Genomic DNA, 18,586 nt, shown 5'->3' with positions numbered 1-18,586 from the left:
GTAGAACAGAGGAGAGATCGCAGGATGTTAGAGGACATGTTGCTTTAAATTTCAGAAAATTCAAATCGTGAAAAGACAACTGGTGTATGTTCTCAGAGAGAGTTTGGGTGGTGGAAGAAGTACAACAAAAACAATACAGAAAAGTTGATCACGTTTATGGAAAAATCTGGAATTATGAGAGGAAATTAAACTTACAAAAAGAGAAAGATGGGGACTTATGAATGGAGGAAACAAGAGGGAAGTGCTGTAGGTTAGATGTGAGAAAAACCCTTCAAAAAATGACATAGCAGAGCATAAATACCCCCAAATAATGGAGAGGTTTCAAAGGGAAAGGAACAGAGAGGTGGGAGAGTAAAGAGAAAAATATTTAATTTATGGAGAAAAGCATTGCTTTTCCTGTAGAAACTGTTGCATAAAACCCCAAAAGGTTAAGCAGCATGTGTGGAAATGATAACTCTCTGTTACATAAGCTGCTCACTCCGAGACAAGTGTACAACAAGCTTTTCCACATGTAAATGAGTTGTTGTTTTTCTGTGTTTTTTTACACAGAATCTAATAACAACTGAGTCAAAAGTCTAATTAAATACAGAGAACATAACTATGGACAACAACCACAGGAATTACCACATGGTCCTGTACAAAACAGAAACAAACATCCATTAAAAACTGTTTCATTTTTTCTAACTTGTGCTACAGTTTGCTGGAATAGGCATAGAGATTGAAGGCCAGCCATAGACTGTGTAACATATGGATATAGTCTCCGTGGCGTCACCCGTAGATTTCTGAAGAGCTGTTGTGAAGCTCAAAGTGGGCGGCTCCGGCCGTCGCATCTTGGTAGGGACGACACAGCCTAACTCCCGGCTAATCCAGAGGTGGCTCATCGGTGGAGCTGAGGTGGGCCGAGTGATGCAGCAGATGCGACAGCTAGCTAGCGACGTGGTACAAGCCCCCAGGAAGTGCACCGGTTGTCGATCCCAATTTTCGTAGTGGCCAAACGGCGGTACTGCAACTTCCGTGTCAGTCACGTGATGCCATTGGGCCCAAAAATACTTTTTCCAATAGACTTACATTGGGAAAGAGACGTCTGTAACTCAGAGGATATTTTTTTTTTTGAGGTGAATCAACTTCCCAGTACGAACACTCTGATAGCCCTTATTAAAAAAAATAAGTTTTTAAAGTTGTAAATGTACTAATGGCTGAATCCAGAGTTATTTCCCTTCCTCAGTTCATGTGAATGAGACCCAGACTGAGGCTGGAGCGCCAAGCCGTGACGACGGCGAGACGTTGGGACCCCGTGACCGAGTCATGTGACCGAGCGGACGCTACCGCGCATGTTCCATGTAGCCCAAGATCCGGGTACTTTACCAGACGGAAGTCGAGCCATTTAGGCTCCATGCACCACTGAGCAACTTTCATAGGAATGAACGGGGCCTCACCTCCAATGCTGTATCCAGTTCTCTTAATACATCCATGGGTTCGTACTGTACCAGGTCGCTAGTTAGCTGTCACCTCTGCTGCACCACCTGTCACTCAAAGCGGCCACGCCTTCAATTGTGCCGAATTTCAAGCCTTAATATAAAACAAATAAGTTAACATTCATCAGTTGTCATGAATGGGGAACTTATCTAGACCAAAACCGTTTTTGGTTTTTTTCGTACCAGGCTGTAAACATGTTTATTTCTGCTGTAAAGTTGGCCATTTTAACATGGGCGAGGGTCTGGGGGGATTGACTTGCTTTTGGAGCCAGCCTCAAGCGGCCGTTTGAGAAACTGCAGATTCTGGCACTTCCTCTTTGGCTTCATTTCTCAACACCGGAGGATGCCGCTCGGGGCAAACGCTAACTTTGGTTAGATAGTGAATCTCTGTGGAGTGAGGTACAGTAGAGGAGAGAGGACTTCAGTTTTTGCTCGCCATTTTTTTGCAGTTTATGAAATGATCATTACTCCAGTCGGGATGTTGAAGGCCAGAACTATAATTTGATCAAACAAGCTCAATTGTTTCACTCAAATCCTAATCAACAATTAACAACGTGGCTATAGAGCAAGATAAAAATCTACTTGGAGTTACAGTAAATTTGCAGGAAAATGACTTGGCAATGGTGACCAGACAACACATCACCGGTCCTTTTCTGCTCAAATGCGGACCTCACTTACAGTCCAAAGTCCAAATGGAAATGGGGCTGATTTAGATTCTCTATTTTACGTTATGACACTGAGGTGCTCATTACGTCCAATCATATTCTCTCTTCACTCAAAATGCCTCCACATTTCCTCCCCACATCCTTACCTTCAAAGCTCTTCTCCCTCACAGATCTGATTAATTCCAGCCTCGACTGAGTCCCTTTATTAGATTAAAAAATGGGATTCATGCCGTCCCTCTGTGACTCCCACCAGGCCCACGGGTGTGTTCAGCTGGCTTCAGTTAGCCGACGAGAAAATGAAAAATCCATCCAACATTTGCCAATTCAAAGGATGTGATCTAAGTGTCCCTCGTGGTGAGATCTGATGTAGAGGCACGGTTGTCAATGTCCCCAATTGAAGGTCTACCCTCTGACCCAGAATATCTCACCGAGGTTAAAAATAAACACGTTGAACAGCTTAAACATCTTCAAGATATCACTGCATTTCATCTGTTTTTTTTTGTTTTTTTTTACTTGATCTGGACCAGGGAAAAACCCCGAACTTTAAAGAAATCTCGACCAAAACAGCCCACGGCAAGAAGCAGCTGATCAAAAACAGACTCAGACATAATGTTTCCACTTCAGGGAAAATACAAGACAAAGATTTAGACTGCCATATGAGAAAAAAAACATTCAAGGTTTATCGGTTTCATTTTGCCTCGAAGACATCGATTTTTATCTTTGTAGTACAAGTGTTGAGAACCGTATCTGAATTGGAACCAGTTCCACATTTATAAGAAGAAGGAATTGGAAAAGAAACGTGCATTTAGCTGCTGCCACTTGCCAAGTCTGGACCCACAGCACTTCACTCAACATGTTTGGTAACATGTGTGTCAATCACAGACAGTATACTGTATAAGAAGTGGACGTAGTCATCATGACGTCACCTATTGGTTTGTGGACTACGGTTTTGAAGCCTCGAGATCGGCATTTTGACCATCTCCATCTTGGTTTTTGACTGTTGCCATCTTGTTTTTTTTGTAACCAGAAGTAACAAGAGGGTAGAGCTACGTACAACCGAACACTGAATACGACATTTTTAGGAGACCAAAATGTTACAATTAACTTTCATGGCTTCAAAACACACTGTGAAAGGGTTAAAGTTGTATACTGAAAACACGGAAAAACTCCCAGACCGGACAACGCCGTGTCTGTGAATATGACCCCGATGATGTCATTGGACTAATCTTGGATAAGGCTTATGACAAAAGCTTGTGTTACCAACTGGGGTGTGGAGAGTTAAAAGATGTCCCCAATTCCCAGGTAGGGACGGTCTAATGAACAGACGTTATTCAATGGATTATAGGAATCATAGGATCCAGTGTTTTGGGAGATTAGCCCTTACTTAACCCTTTGATGTCTCCTGCCTGTAATACTAATGCTAAGTTTTCATATTGTTTTAGTAGTGTAGTATTGTAGTAATACTACAATAAGCTACAATAAGTTTTAAAAGTGCCCACCTGTTGGTGATCTTGTGAGAAAGCCACAATGGGAGACTTGCTTACAGATTTGCCTATTTTTAACATGTTGTATTTTTTACTTGTACTTTTACATTCAGGCGACACTGCCACACTCTACCTTAATGGGAAAAAAAGCAAACTCTTAAAGCAACAATCACACTACTTAAACACTTACACACTAACAGACACAATCCCATATATACATACAAATATAGCCATACTGAAAGAGAAGCATTAGCACACACGATTACATTTAGAGACACAGAGACACCCACACAATCCATTAAAACACACACACATACTAGCACCATTCAAATCCAACTAGCAGTTTTCCAGCACATTAAACTTTCATTTCAGCCACATTTAGCCCGAGAGCCGTGGAGTTTTATAGCACGCTGGACAGGCTCCCTGGTGGGGGACACACACACACAAACACTCACACACATTTACAGACCTCAAGACTCATTTTTCCCATTAGGCTCTTTACATAAATGTGCAGACATTTACTTCAAATTAGAGCTTGTGTCAGCCCGGGGCTAATGTGTACACACAGTAATGGGGGTAATAAAGGTCGAAGGGCATGAAGGGGGGTGGGGGGTGTGGAGGGAGTGTGTGGATGGAGAAACAGCAAGTAAGAACGAGGGAAGTAAAACAGATAGAAGTGTGCGTGTGAGTTAAAGAGAGACTCATGGGAGTTAAGACTCGGTGTGTGTCTGTGTGCGATTGTGTGTTTCATGCGACTATATACAACTTCCTGTGTGTAACTGTCAGAGAGTCCTCCACTCTTCCCTCATTAAGGCTCAGTTCAGCCAGAACAGCTGAGTCAGCAACCCCCCCTATCCCTCCCTCCTCCTGGCCCGCTCCCTCAGGACACCACAGAAGAAGAACCCCATGTAAGTTTTACAGCCCATGTGGTTCTTATTACATGGCAATCAGTTCGGCTGCAGTGCGCACTATAACTGTGGTAGGGCCTCAAAATCTTTAGCCGATCTGATATCATTGAAAGATAGAAACAATCACTGATAATCATCAATGTCATAATAAAAGCAGTACGGTAGATATGATGAGGTTGTCAGTGCAAACCCGAATCAGACATTACAGTTTGACGTAGAGATTTTTACTAACTTTTAGGGCTGTCAAAGTCAACATGATAATAACGACTTAACGCAAGATACTGGTATCACATGACACTACTGTAGAAAACCTAAGGAATCCATCAGTACCAACCATGTCCTACTAGCTTGTCATGATGGAGGTTAAATAACGCTCCAAACTTGCTCTAAATTTTGGCGAAGAAAAACTGTCATGGCCATTTTCAGTCTTCATATGTGAATGTAAATGGGTTCTATGGGTACCTACGAGTCTCCCCTTTACAGACATGCCCACCTTATGATAATCGCATGCAGTTTGGGGCAAGTCATAGTCAAGTCAGCACACTGACAGCTGTTGTTGCCTGTTGGGCTGCAGTTTGACATGTTATGATTGGAGCATATTTTGAATGCTAAATGCAGTACCTGTGAGGGTTTCTGGACAATATCTGTCATTTTATTTCTAATAACAAATATATATATACATACAGTTGCATAAAGCAGCATATTTGTCCACTCCCATGTTGATAAGAGTATTAAATACTTGACAAATCTCCCTTTGAGGTACATTTTGAACGGATACAAAAAATGTGTGATTAATTTGCGATTAATCCTGATTCACTACGGACAATCATACGATTAATTAATCGATTGACAGCCCTGCTAATTTTACATTTCCACTATACTTTAGGTGATGCACAAATCTCAGAAGTAATGCCATTTTGGACAAGTTCTTAATAGCATTTATACATCTCCATTGATGCTTCTTCTCCTCAGAATGTCAGAGAGTTGAAATTATCAGAATATTATGTTTCTACAACACTGAACTCTTGTTCTTTGACTGCTGGAAACAGGGATTCATATGTTCAAATTATTTCAGACCAAAAGCAGGCGCTGAAATCATTTCCATTACATTGTTTTCCACACAAATTATATATGTATGAGATAACATACATACATATGCAGAAGAGAATATGACAATAACGATTTTTTAATAAAAAAACAAATGCTTGCTGGGAAGATGATGAGACAAAAAAACAAACCAATAATGACAAGTAAACAAACTCAACACCAGTATGTGTTTCCTCTGTCTAATCAATGGAAGTGAATATGCTGGAGTGTGAACATCAGCTGTGACTGACAGTTGCTCTCTCAGGACTTCGTGTTGCTTCTGTTGGATGTTTTGTTGAGTGAATTGTTGTCCGTGTTCTGTGAAACCGCCCCAAGTCAAAGCTAATTGCTGAGGTTTGTTGACAAGCACAGCCCTGACCCTGCCTGCCATGGGAGAACTACTGCCACCACACACGCACACAGGAAAAGGTGGCATCCAATCAGCACAGTCGGTCTACCCTGAGGAAAACAGAGGATGTGTACACCGAGAAATGGGTGTTGATTGGCCTATGAAACGGTGTCAATAAAGGCCAGATTTAGACCATTTAAAATGAATAGAACCTTCTTCCTTGACTTAAAGTATTTCACAGTTGGATTAGGGGCTGCAATAATTATTTTCCAAATCATTTGTTTATAAATGATCCATTTGGGACATCCAGCCCGGTCTCACTAAATGGCGTATGAATCGCTGGGCGTCACGGCTTTGTCAGACCGTCGACATGTGATACCGCCGCACAAGGCACCCTTTAGCACCCTTTAGCACCTGTATGAGAGGCACCAGGCTTTCCATTAACTTTTTCATTTCATTCAACGTTTCATTGTCACTTTACAAACGTAGTCATTTTCAGCCAAACCGTGTTGTGTTTTTTTCCCCTAAAGCTAAATAAGGGGTTTTGTTGCCTGAACCTAAAGTGACATTAAGGGTAACTACAGTGGTTTTGATGCCAACAATAAAGTGAAGCTCCAAAGTGGGGCGTGAAAAAGCGGCGGTGTGTGACGAGTTGGGATGAGAACACCCCACTGAGTTAAGTCATTATGCTTGCAATTACAACACTGTTCTAGCTTTTGGCGTGTCATTACACATCATGTAGTCTGTGCTGACTGCAATGTAAACACATCAGCATGAATAGACTACACTCAGAGCTAGTGAAGGAGTATAAAAAGTGAGAAAGACTGCTTACAGTGGGTGGGAGGGGAGGTAGATGGGTCCAATAAATACAGGACTTTCAACCAGGAGACCGGTCTTCGTGTCCCAAAGTGTTGTTGAGTTATTTTGAAGTTACCTTAGTGACGTTTGTGACATGTTTTTCTGTTCTTATGTCACATTATCTACGTACATATTGTACTTAGGTTACATACTTATTTTAAGCCCAAACATGATATTTTTCTTAAACCTAACTAAGTGTTTTTTTTTACCTAAACATAACCACGATGTGGCTTTAAAAGACACGGGAAAAGCTCAAAATGCGTTATGACACGCGAAATTTCATTAAGATGACGTGCTAATTATACGCCTTTCCGTGAGATCAGGTTGGGACATCATGCAGAATGCTAAGCGTGACATATGATGTGATGTTGTCAGTATTTTGTTCCTTATGACCAACAATTAAAAAAAAAAAAAAATGTGAAGAAAAGCAAGCAGATCTTTGAGTTAGACAAGCTTTGAGAGTCAAATGTGAGTCGTGTTGCCTAAAACTATTAATGGTTATTAAAATCAGTTATTTCTGTTGACCGGTTAAATGATTAATTGACTAATTTCTCATGATCTACTGAAGTGCAATAAATAAAAAACATCTAAAGCACGATAATAAAAAAAAACTTTGATTTCCATTTCCACTTTTGACCCAAGCTTGTTACGGAAGTGGGCATCAGGTATACACACATGAACTGTGCAAAGCGTAAACATGTACGATTGTATGTGAGTAAATGAACATGGATGTATGTGTTCATGTGTGTAATTCAAAACTCAATTTTTATTGACTTTTGTTCACTTTCTTGCACACGCGCACGCACGCACGCACGCACGCACACACACTAAAGCCAAGCCAAAAAAAAGTAACGATAATTGAAAAGTAAATTACAATGGAAAGTGTGAGTCAGTCCACTCTTCAGCAGTCACTTGCAGCTCATAAATCATCATCATAACTCTGGCTAGAACAATACGCTGGCAGCCGGGCCAGAGAGAGGGAACCAGAGGTCTCTCAAAGGGGAATTAATCCTTACGGGTGTGTGTTGGAGGGGGACACAGTCGCTGCTTGCACCACATCAGCGATTGCCCAGTCTTATTTCATCAGAAATCCCAGAGCTTATGCGGTGCGGCCGTCCAAAAATTACAGTTGCCTTAGTTCTGGCTACCAACTCCAAAACATAAATCTTCCCAAGCTGCTACATCCATCTATCGTCCGTTTGATTTATCCCCTCGTCACATAAAATAACGTCAAGCCATTACAATTTCACACAGAATTATATTACATCAATAGACCGCATTTTCCCTCGTGTCGAGCTCCATGCTGCATAGCGTTTGTGAGCTTTCATTTGATTTATTGAATCTGAACCGCATTATCAATAAGAGTAGACACATAAAGCGGAAGAGGGGGGAAATGTGCTTGTCATGCACAGTGGAAATGACAAGACAAGAGGAACTGAAGCAACAAAAAGTATCAGATGATAAGGCCTGCCTCACATGAGTCACGTTTGAATCATGATGTTCATTAACACATTTTACATAAAACAAAGTATGGGTGCAACGGATGAACGTGTTCTCAATTACTATATTAATCTTTGGGATGTAAAAATGCCAAAAATAGTGAAAAATGCTCACAAGTTCTTTAAGGTGATTTGATTTAATATTTTGTTTTTTTGTCCAAACCAAACTCCAATAGCTAAAGATATTCTGTTTACTATCACAAAAAGTCAATTGACACCTGCCAAATGTCTCGGACATGTCGTTTTAAACATTTTAACCCTTAAGAAGTTTACTGGACGGAGCGCCTTGGTAGCCGGGTGGTTACAGTGCATGTTATATAACCGCGACATCCCGGGTTCGATCCCGGCCTTGGGACCTTTGCTGCATGTCATACCCCTCCTCTGTCAAACAAGGCAAAAGTGAGCATAGCTCACATACCCCCGCGCACTGCTTGACCCCTACTAAAGTAGAGCCAAAGGTTTTGCCCTTTTGGAACTAATGGAATTGGTCTATTGAGCACAATGTAGCTTGTTATTATCAAAAATGCAGGGCACCTAGGGACTTCTAACCCCCCAAAAGGCACTGTCAACCATCATACCAAATTTGAAGTTCCTAAGTTAAATAGTTTCTGAGTTCTGCTCCGGAAACGAGGACGGACGGACGGAAAGGCGGAGCACTATATACCCCTGACTACGTTGTTGCGGGGGTATAATAAAGGAAAAAAATAAATAAAAAATACTGAAACGCAATGGAAAATTTTATTTTTAAAATGGCCAAGTTGATTTAAAGTGAAAACATCCTAAACTCTGTGTCCATATCTAACCACTTGTAATGCACTTTGAAGAAAAGCACCAGATCTTCACAACTGAGGAACTAAAACTGAGTAATTTACAACTTAAATGTTTAATATTATCAGAAGAGTTGCTTATTATTCTTCTGTTGATGGACTAATCATTTCAGTTTTAAAAGGTCAGGTCAGGCATTGTCAGACATTTAGTGATGTACTGATCCCAATACACTGGATTACTGGTTATTTGGTATCAGCCAATAGCGCACGGACTGAAATCAAGGAAAAGAAGAGAAACACTTTCACTGATTTGGTCCCGTATGAACACAGACCAGTTTTAATTGATTAATGGGTCTACTCTATTGGACTTTAAAGTATCTAATTAGACTGTTCATTGAACTCACTACTTGGATATATTTGGAATGTCCCATTTTGTATTTAGATCATTGGTATTGGACATATTGAAACCCCAGTGCTGAATTACTACTTTTTTATGTTTTACTTAATATTACACATTTTCTATTAATCTTTTATAAATGCCTTTTTCCGAGTCATGGCTCCTATTCTAATTTGAGGAGTTGTTCCTTGACTGTAAAGAATCTGGTCTGGACCAAAACCTGTTGGGTTATACAAATAAAATTGACTTGAGTCTAACGGAGTGTTAGATTTATCTGCCACCAATAACTATTACTTATTTCTTTATTTAGCCTCTATTTGATGTGCTGCAGGTGGACAGGTTCAGATAATGGATCTTTAGAGTCTTTTATTGCACCATCTACTTCCAAATAAAGCAACAACAAAAAGGTAAAAGGTTATCTCAGACACACAAAGAATATTAGAAGACATTGTTAACTTTATGCACCGGTATCACCACAAGATATTTTGTGTGTATTTATACTTTGCAAACAAAGGTGACCCTGATTCTGGAAACCCAAATCCTCCAGACCTGGCTTGCAATACACCACCAGGACCATGCCAGGGAATGAGAGGGCAAAAAGCACAGATGTCAGCAAAAGGAGGGAAGTAACCACTTCACTTTCGCCTACACAGCTGTGTAATCCAAAACATGTTGTCCCGACTCTTCTCAAAAAAACTGCAGCCTTAGAACATTTTCCTCGGTTACATGCTTCGGGAACTGTGAAGAAAGTGCGAGGTTGCAGCCGTCCTTTTCCCAAAAGCGACAGACATCAAAACCCTCAGAATCACTCTGCCGCAGCCCAAAAGCCACAGAGTGCAGACAGGCAGTGACCAACGTTACCCTCGGGTCAGCACACCACACTGTTTATGAGAGGAGTTCAGTTTCAAAAATCTAGCATTGGAGGAAAAAATACAGAGCCACCGTTAAAAGAAATCATAATTTTTGAAGAATGGTTGGTAACTTTAAACTTTAGATGACAACATGATAATACTACTGCTGACAAGATTTCCTACATTTTATGGTTTTGAAATATGGACTTTTTTTATGTTTTTAAGTAAAGATGGATATATACTTTAACTATTCCATGACATTTATTTCTCTCGTTTTCCTTGAAATTTGCACCTCGAGTTGAGACATTGGGAGGAATGTGACTCCTGACAGGTTCATTAGGTAAAGAAAGGAACTTGGCTGCATATAAAGTCTATCTTTGAAAAGAAGGGTTGAGAGTTTGGGAGCTGTGATGAGAGTTATAGTTATATGGTTTCCTCTTAACGAGTAACAAATACATGAGAACGGTGAAAGCTATTCATCAAGGCCACAGAGGGAGGGGAGAGGGGTTTTCTTCTCTTCCATACATCCAGTTTGATTTGTTACCTGAGAGGTTACATTAAAGTGTTCATCATAATTTTTCCACAGTTGGTGGACAGCTGTACGGGAAAGGTTGTACAACAACACACTTGGAAAAATATAGCGGTCACTACATCTCACCTACTTCATCAACAAGAGTCACTTTAATTGATTGAATATATATATAATTATAGACTCTTAAATTTATGGTGAGGAGAGACAGCTTGACATTATGACGCATCTCAGATTTCCATATATACATGGTACGGTTTCCTTCAGCTCTTTATAGCAGAGGCAGGTTGCGAGGCTTGAAATAAAGGTGGCCTCTGGTACAAATCAAAAGTCTGTACAGTACACTTGTGAAATAAAACATTAACGTTCAGGAGAGAGGAGCAGAAGCACGACTTCACAAGGCAAGAGCCATATATCTAATTAGAGCATTCACTTTTATTGGTCTGGGGCTGTTTTGCATGTTTTATACTTTAGGCCCCTCAGTTCCATTTAAAGAGTAACTTCATATTTTTCAACCTGGACCCTATTTCCCCATGTTTTTGTGTGCCGCTAAACGAACTGCGAGGGCAACGTTACGTTCGCTAAAAGTGCTTGTTTTAGCCACTGACAGGCTCAGATTGTTATAAGAAGTGTTATTAGAAGGACCCTACAGAGAAATAAAACCTTTTTCTTACCTTCCGCTTGATCCGATCCGTTTGTTATTGTGTCCAAGTCCCGCTCAAGGAGAAGTCACCTTGTGAAATCTAAATATCTGTATACTCCGGCTCAAATAACTACAGGTGGCCATCGAATTCAGAGACCTCATCTACTTTGTGGAAATCATCGAAATATTCAGCCGTGACATTGAAGATCTTTTAGATAACACTAAGCTACGCTTTCTGTACTCCAACACAACAAACTCTGCCCAAACTATTCCACCGTTGTCTTCCGGCAACATGTCACCTCGCCAGATTTCAGAGACTTCACCTTGAGCGAGCCTCTTTCCATAATGTTGTCAGACACTTATAATAACAATCGGAGCCTATCATGGCTAAAACAAGCACTTTTAATGGACGTAAATGACGGTGCCAGCTTGCCCCTATAGCACCATATTGCAGCCTGTGAGCGGCTGCCGTCTACAGCGCTCTCCCTCAATACTGGACCAATTTCAGAAATGGTCATCCCTATTAGTCATTTAGACACTCGGCTTGCCACAGTAGTCGGTGTTACCGGTGTTACACAGTGTAACATGGTGTTCGGGTATACACCGATTACATTACTTACCCTCCGCCGCCACCATCGTTTCGCTTTTATATAAAAATAAATTTTTGCGTATCAGCACCGTGTTATCAATACGTAGTCAAACGAAGCTACAAACTGAATCGTACACAGGTCCTATTTCACAAACAAGGGATCAGAGAGAGTTGACAGACAAGACGATGGCGGAGGATTTGGTGTCAATATGCCTATATGGCAATACTCTGGATTTAAACCCAATGCTATCAGGGAATTATAACGGTAATGAGGCAATGGGGGAAACCTGCCACTCTGCAGCAAAAGCCCAACTGGAGAGGCAGGAAAAAAACAGCCATCCAACGTTAACGATCAGAGTAGGCACTCAGATAGCACAGATATTGAGCGAAATCTTTTCTTGTAAAATGTACCGGTGTAATCGGTAACACCGGTGTTTTTCACAAGTTTATTAACCGGCGGGAAAATTTCCTCACCGTGACATCCCTATTAGACTCATGGGAAAATAGAGACCATGTTGGAAAATACCGAAATGACCCTTTATCTTAATGCCACAGCACACAATGAGTGCTGCCAACTTTGTTGCAACAGTTTGAGGAAGACCCTTTCCAATTTCATGTCAATGCCTCTGTGCACAAAGCCAGCTCCATAAAGAACTTTCCCACATTGGTGTGGAAGAACTTGACTGGCCTGCACAGAGCGCTGACCTCAACACCATCCAACACAACTGGGACGAACTGGAACGTCAACTTCAAAGTCTGCACGGTTTAGGAGGAATAAATGCAGGAAGAAGACTGGGAGCTACAGTGGTGCTGCTCTTACAAAACCATTTCTATACAAAACTAACGGAATCAGAAGTGACATCCAACTCAACGTTTCCTCCCAAGCTTCACTCTACATCTATCACACTGGCTCGCACAATCAGGCTTATCCCGTCCCATTTCTACATTCAGATGAAATTTAAGTTTTCTTCCTTCGTTTCGGAGTTCTTGCTGAAGTTATTGTGTCACTTTGTTCCCTCACAGTCACCACATATCACTCCAATCCACTCACACAGTCATATCTGCAAGTTTCAGAAAGACTAATTTAAGACTGCTCGGACCTTTTAATGTCTCTGAGAATTTCATTTAAGGCCAGTTTGACAACCAAAACAAAGAAACAGAGCTCGCAAAAGCAGATGATTTTGAAATATGCAAAGACAAAAAGGACAACAGTATATGAAAAACAATTTCCCTCCATTTATTCACCATAAACATCCCACTTTTGTAAAATACGATTTGCATATTACATTAACTTAAATTTAATATGAATCCACGAGCTGACAAGTGTGTGGGTCTAACTGCACTTGTCTTGTTTACCAACTTTTGACGCCACTAAAAAATTAACTTTTACCAGTGTCGAAAGGACGCCGGCATAAAATAGAGGAGAGTTCAAGATGCTGGATTTGACTCATTTCTGTAATCAAACGGCCGTTTTGCAACAGCTATTCCGTGAGCCTCTGTGGAAAAGTGTTCATCGGAGCAGCAAGCCAAAGGGGCGGCGGTTTGGATGTGTGACAGATGTGGCTAAGATTAGCCGAGGCTGCTAGACGAGCAGCGCAACCCCAAACTCCCACAGAGACTGTTACAGAGTGAGCAAAGGCAGAACACGCAGTGACCTTGGCCTCACGGAGTTTAGACAAAGACACACAATCACAGAAGAAGAAGTAGAAGAAGAAGAAGGAGACGTATCAAATATAGGACAATGAGACATGACGTTGCCCAGGTGTGTGCTTCCAAACATCCAGACACTCAACCTTCTGTTGCCAAAACACCTTCTTAACGCATTCATTCACTCAGTTTGTCCCTCGAAACACAAACTGACACAAAAACACGCAACAATTATGTCCAGGCAAACACAGATTTAGGATTACATTGTAATGGAGTTGCAATTACGCTCGGCATATTGACCCGCTATCCATTTCACTTTAATCCAGACAATAGAAAACATGTGGGGGAAAGCGCGGGGCCTTCTGAGCCGAGGCCAAACTGACAAACTGAAAACGGCAATCAGACGGAGAGAGGGGGGCGGGGGGGGAGTGAGAGGGTTAGGGAGTGAGGCACTGAAGGTGATTCATTGTCCAAAATGAGAAGAGTGCTGAGTTGTGACTCTTATTCCCTGAAAGATGTTGCTCTTGTTACACCACTTTGTGCTGAACTTTTAATGGTGGAAATTCTTCTGAACGTTGGCTCCGAGCCGGAGAGGAACAGTTCACAGCTGTGCTAAAGTTAGAAAGTAATGACTGACCTGATAACAAAAGGTGCTCACGATTATGTTTTCATGCATATTTGATTTATTTGTGGGTTGTTTTTTTTTTACCTATGTGCACGCATTCTTTAGGGGGAATATAATAAACATTAAGAAATTGGTTTAGGGAGGGAGGTACGCTTATTCTTTTTCTTGCCAAGAGTTCAATCCACTCGCATGTCTGGACGCTACATATGAAACTAGAGCATAGACTGTATATAAGAAGTGGACCTAGTCACCGTGACGTTACCCATTGGTTTGTGGACTGCCGTTTCAAAGCCTTGAGCTCAGCATTTTGGCTGTCTCCATCCTGATTTTTGGCCGTCACCATCTTGGTTATTTGCAACCAGAGGTGCTTAGTACAACACAATGCTGAAAAAGATGTTTTCAGGCGACCAAAAAGGTTAGAATTAACTTCTATGAACTGAAAACACACTGTGAAAGGGTTAAAGTAGTAAGACGAAAACGCAGACAACTCCCAGACCGGACAACACTGTGGTAGCGACCTGTCAATCACAAGGTAGCCACGCCCTAAAGCATCCCCTGCTTTATGGTCTATCTGACTCTAAATGGGACCATCATTTACTAAATGAACATCATGCTGTATTGAAGAAGACTTGAAACTAGAGATTGAGACCATAAACTCATGTTTACAATGTTTACTGAGGTAATAAATCAAGTGAGAAGTAGGCTCCTTTTCTCATAGACTTCTATACAATCAGACTTCTTTTTGCAACCAGAGGAGTCGCCCCCTGCTGGCTGTTAGAAAGAATGCAAGTTTAAGGCACTTCAGCATCACTCTTCAGACCTTGGAGTTGCCCACTGAGCTAGAGCCAGTGAGCAATTAGCTTAGCTTAGCATAGAGACTGGAAGCAGGGGGAAAGAACTAGCTTACCTATGTGTACCTATGCAGAATTAAAGCAATAAAATATTCCTTTCGTGGCTCAAACTGAGGTTGAAATTAAACCTGGAATTTCCACTTTTCTGTATTTTTGCCTCACCTGTCATTGTCAAAATTTGCAACGCCTTGCTCTCAAGTTAGCCCAATCTGCTCGTTCACTTCCCTGCGACGGCTAACCTGACGGTTCTGGATATTGGAGCTTTCAAAAATACGGTTGAAGAGCGCAGACGGTCTTTCAGCACAGTGAAAAGTGTGTTTAATTCAAGCTGCTGAAAGCTGAGAGATGTGGGTACAGCACAGACAATCCACTGGAGAGCCACCTGATATTGCACTGTGAACCCATTTCTGAAACCTCTGTAAGAGGAGATTGTCCTCTGGCTCGATAGGTAGCGCGAGGTAGTACCATTGCCATGGGTACAGGTTCATTTCCCACTGAGGTTGCCAACACTAAAAATAAATGCACTCGAGTTGTTCAGGGTATTTTGAACAAACCACGTCAATCAAATCAGCTTGAACCAAACCAAAAGATAAATTATGCTTTGCAAACTTTTTAACATCATTTGTTTGAATTCCTTGTATTTTGATATTTCTGTTGTTACTGATTTATGTAAGCACTTAGCATCATTGTCATGCTCTATGTAAGGAACTTCTATATGAAAATAAGACTTCTCATAAAAAACTTATTCTAAAACTACGTGGACTTTATATTTAAAGCAATCAAATTTCTTCTTATCAGCCGAACATGAGACTATTGTACCCCAGCTGGTCTAATTGCTCAATAATTTGGTGTTTTTGTACCACTCTAACTCAACACTTGACTAATTAAACTAAGAAGAAAACTAAAGCTGGTCTAAAGATAAACCGGTCGGTGCTCTGATGGAGAAATCGCTGCAAGACTCTTCACTTTGTATTGTATCATCACTCTTATCATTATAGACATGGAGATAAGGTGAAAAATAGAATAGAAGAGTATCCCTTTAAATGAACGGCTACCAAAACACATCTGTTTCAGTGCAGGTGGGGGGTGAGGGGGTTGAAGCGGGGGGTGTGGGTAGCTAGCACCACTAATGAGCACCATACATCACATGCTATCAGGGCTAATCACACAGAGGGCTATATTTAGCCATTTAGCTTCAATTACCTGTTTTCCATGGGACTAATCAACACTTAGCAGGCGACACTGCCGCTGTAAATGGGACTGTATGTGTGTGTGAGTGGGTGTGTGCGTGTGCCGTTATGTGTGTGGACGTACATGTTTAATTAAGTAGGACAACCTGTGTATGAACATGAGGGCTTAATAGGCTTTGGAAGGAAACTGTAGCTCTCTCCCTGAACTCATGCAGCATGGAGGAGTCAGCTTAGTTAAACTTGGTGAACTGGGCTAAAAAAAAAAACACCAATCATTTACACAAAACAAAATAGCTACAACGTAGGTTATTGGAGAGCTGTGTTGTGGTATATGTGATAGATTTTAATCTGTCGGTACTCAAAAAGCCTAAATTCAAGCTTTATGGTTAAAAATTTAGGAATAAAACAAAACTTTTCTTGCTTTTTTTTTTAATTAGGGACAAATATGCACACATGCAACATTTAGTTTTTTATGTAACATCGGTTGGACTGGAGATTGGATCGAGGTTGACATATTATATGCAGCAAGTTTTATTTTCATAAAACACAACCGGATATTACTTTATCTCAAACAATATCTTAAGAGTCATTTTGCCCCTCAGCTGCTTAATAATAGTTTCAGCCCTTCTTACATCGATGTTCATTAATCGTTTTCTTTTTGTGTTTTGGTAAATTAGTGTAAAATTAAATTCCAAGCTTTCAAAAGACTAGCTGGCGTTGTCACTCACTCTCACTTATCTTCAACCGCTTATCCGGGGTCGGGTCGCGGGGGCCACAGCTCCAGCAGGGGACCCCAAACTTCCCTTACCCAGGCCACATTAACCAGCTCTGACTGGGGTGCTGTACTAATGTTAACCAAATATGATAACACCACATCCTCTGTAGGACCCGGTATTGTACTGTACTGTACTGTACTGTCGGCCACGGGTCTCGTTTTTATGCTGTGTTTGTTTCAGGACAACAAACAAGTTATTCATCTAACCTCCGTGACATAACAGAGAGAACAGACAGCACATTTAATGGATGTATGACTGCTCAAATGAGCTTGAAATGTCAACCCAGAGGGTAGTGAAAGGGAGGGAGGGAGGAGAGAGAGGAATGGAGAAGAATGCAGGATGAGAGTGATGGACAGGAAGATGGAGGGGAGAAGGAAAGGAAAGGAGAGAAGGTAGGGTTGATGAAAGGAAGTGTGAGGATGGGAAAAAAGAGGATAAATATAGATGGAAGAAGCCAGAGAGTGGAGAGAAAAGGAAGGAATAGATAAAAAAGGACAGGGAGAAAGGGGATGATGGGGTAAGCCAGGGAAGTCGGTGAAAGGAGGAAAGTGAGAAAGACTCTCAGGATGGAGCCGACGGTGCTTTAAACGGAGTTGTTTCTTCACAGAGTCGGGCGGAGGAGCTCAGAACACAGTGAACTGGACAGCTTCACCCTCTCTTTGCCGGGAATTCTTCTGTCACTCCTTTGGCCCGGACTAGCGGTGCTAGTCGGAAGGGTTAGCGTAGCGTGAGTTCAAATGCTTGTGTGTGAGTGTGTGTTGCAACACAGCTGGCAAGGCTCAAGCTGGCTCGAGCGTCGGGGCGGTCTCTGTTGCACAATGAAACGGCCGTCAGTCCAGAGGAAACTGCTCTTTTTTAGCAATAAATCAGCTGAATTAAAGACGTTGGGAAGTGAGGGGGAGACACGGGGAGAAAGAGAAGGGCTGATGGGAGACGGGGTGGGCAGGAAGGAAGGAGACGTTTCATGAGAGCCAAAGACCCAGGAAGATAGAAACAAATTATGTTTATTATTAGAGCTATTAAAGGCCAGGCTTCTACTCCAAAAAGGCAAATCCATAATTCTTCCATGACGTCTCGTGATTATGTCGGAGTGCTTCCAGCAACTGAATATGTTGTTACAGTATTTCACTGTGTAAATTCAAGTTTCAGGCTTACGCTGTACTGCTACTTATATCCAGCAGTCCTGTTGTTTTGAACCAGCAGAAAGACACTTTCATCCATAAAGCCCCGACACTGATGGAGCCACAACTTCTGCCTAACACAACATGTTTAGATCCCAATCAATGTATCAGTTGATACTGGGGTAATACCTACTGTGTCTACTGTATATCCCAATGGCATTTTTATGTTCTTGTTTTTTAATATTTATTTGTCTTAATTTAAGAGTAAAATATTGT

General features: G+C 41.4%; 1 protein-coding gene across 7 annotated transcripts in view; it reads right to left on the bottom strand.

Moving 5' to 3' along the window:
* The window catches only part of pard3ab (par-3 family cell polarity regulator alpha, b), a 336,764-nt gene that overhangs the window by 213,002 nt on the left and 105,176 nt on the right, over positions 1–18,586 (bottom strand). The window contains exon 1 of one of the 7 annotated variants that reach the window (XM_074652323.1): positions 7,842–8,100. The exons of the other annotated variants lie outside the window; for them this stretch is intronic. The gene's annotated coding sequence lies outside the window, so the exon portion shown is untranslated. Of the gene's footprint in view, positions 1–7,841; positions 8,101–18,586 lie in introns of those variants that run through there. 7 annotated transcript variants of the gene reach the window in all.

Source organism: Sebastes fasciatus, chromosome 11 (assembly GCF_043250625.1).
Source record: "Sebastes fasciatus isolate fSebFas1 chromosome 11, fSebFas1.pri, whole genome shotgun sequence".
In the NCBI taxonomy this organism is placed as follows: Eukaryota; Metazoa; Chordata; class Actinopteri; order Perciformes; family Sebastidae; genus Sebastes; species Sebastes fasciatus.
This window is presented reverse-complemented; position numbering and strand designations above follow the sequence as displayed.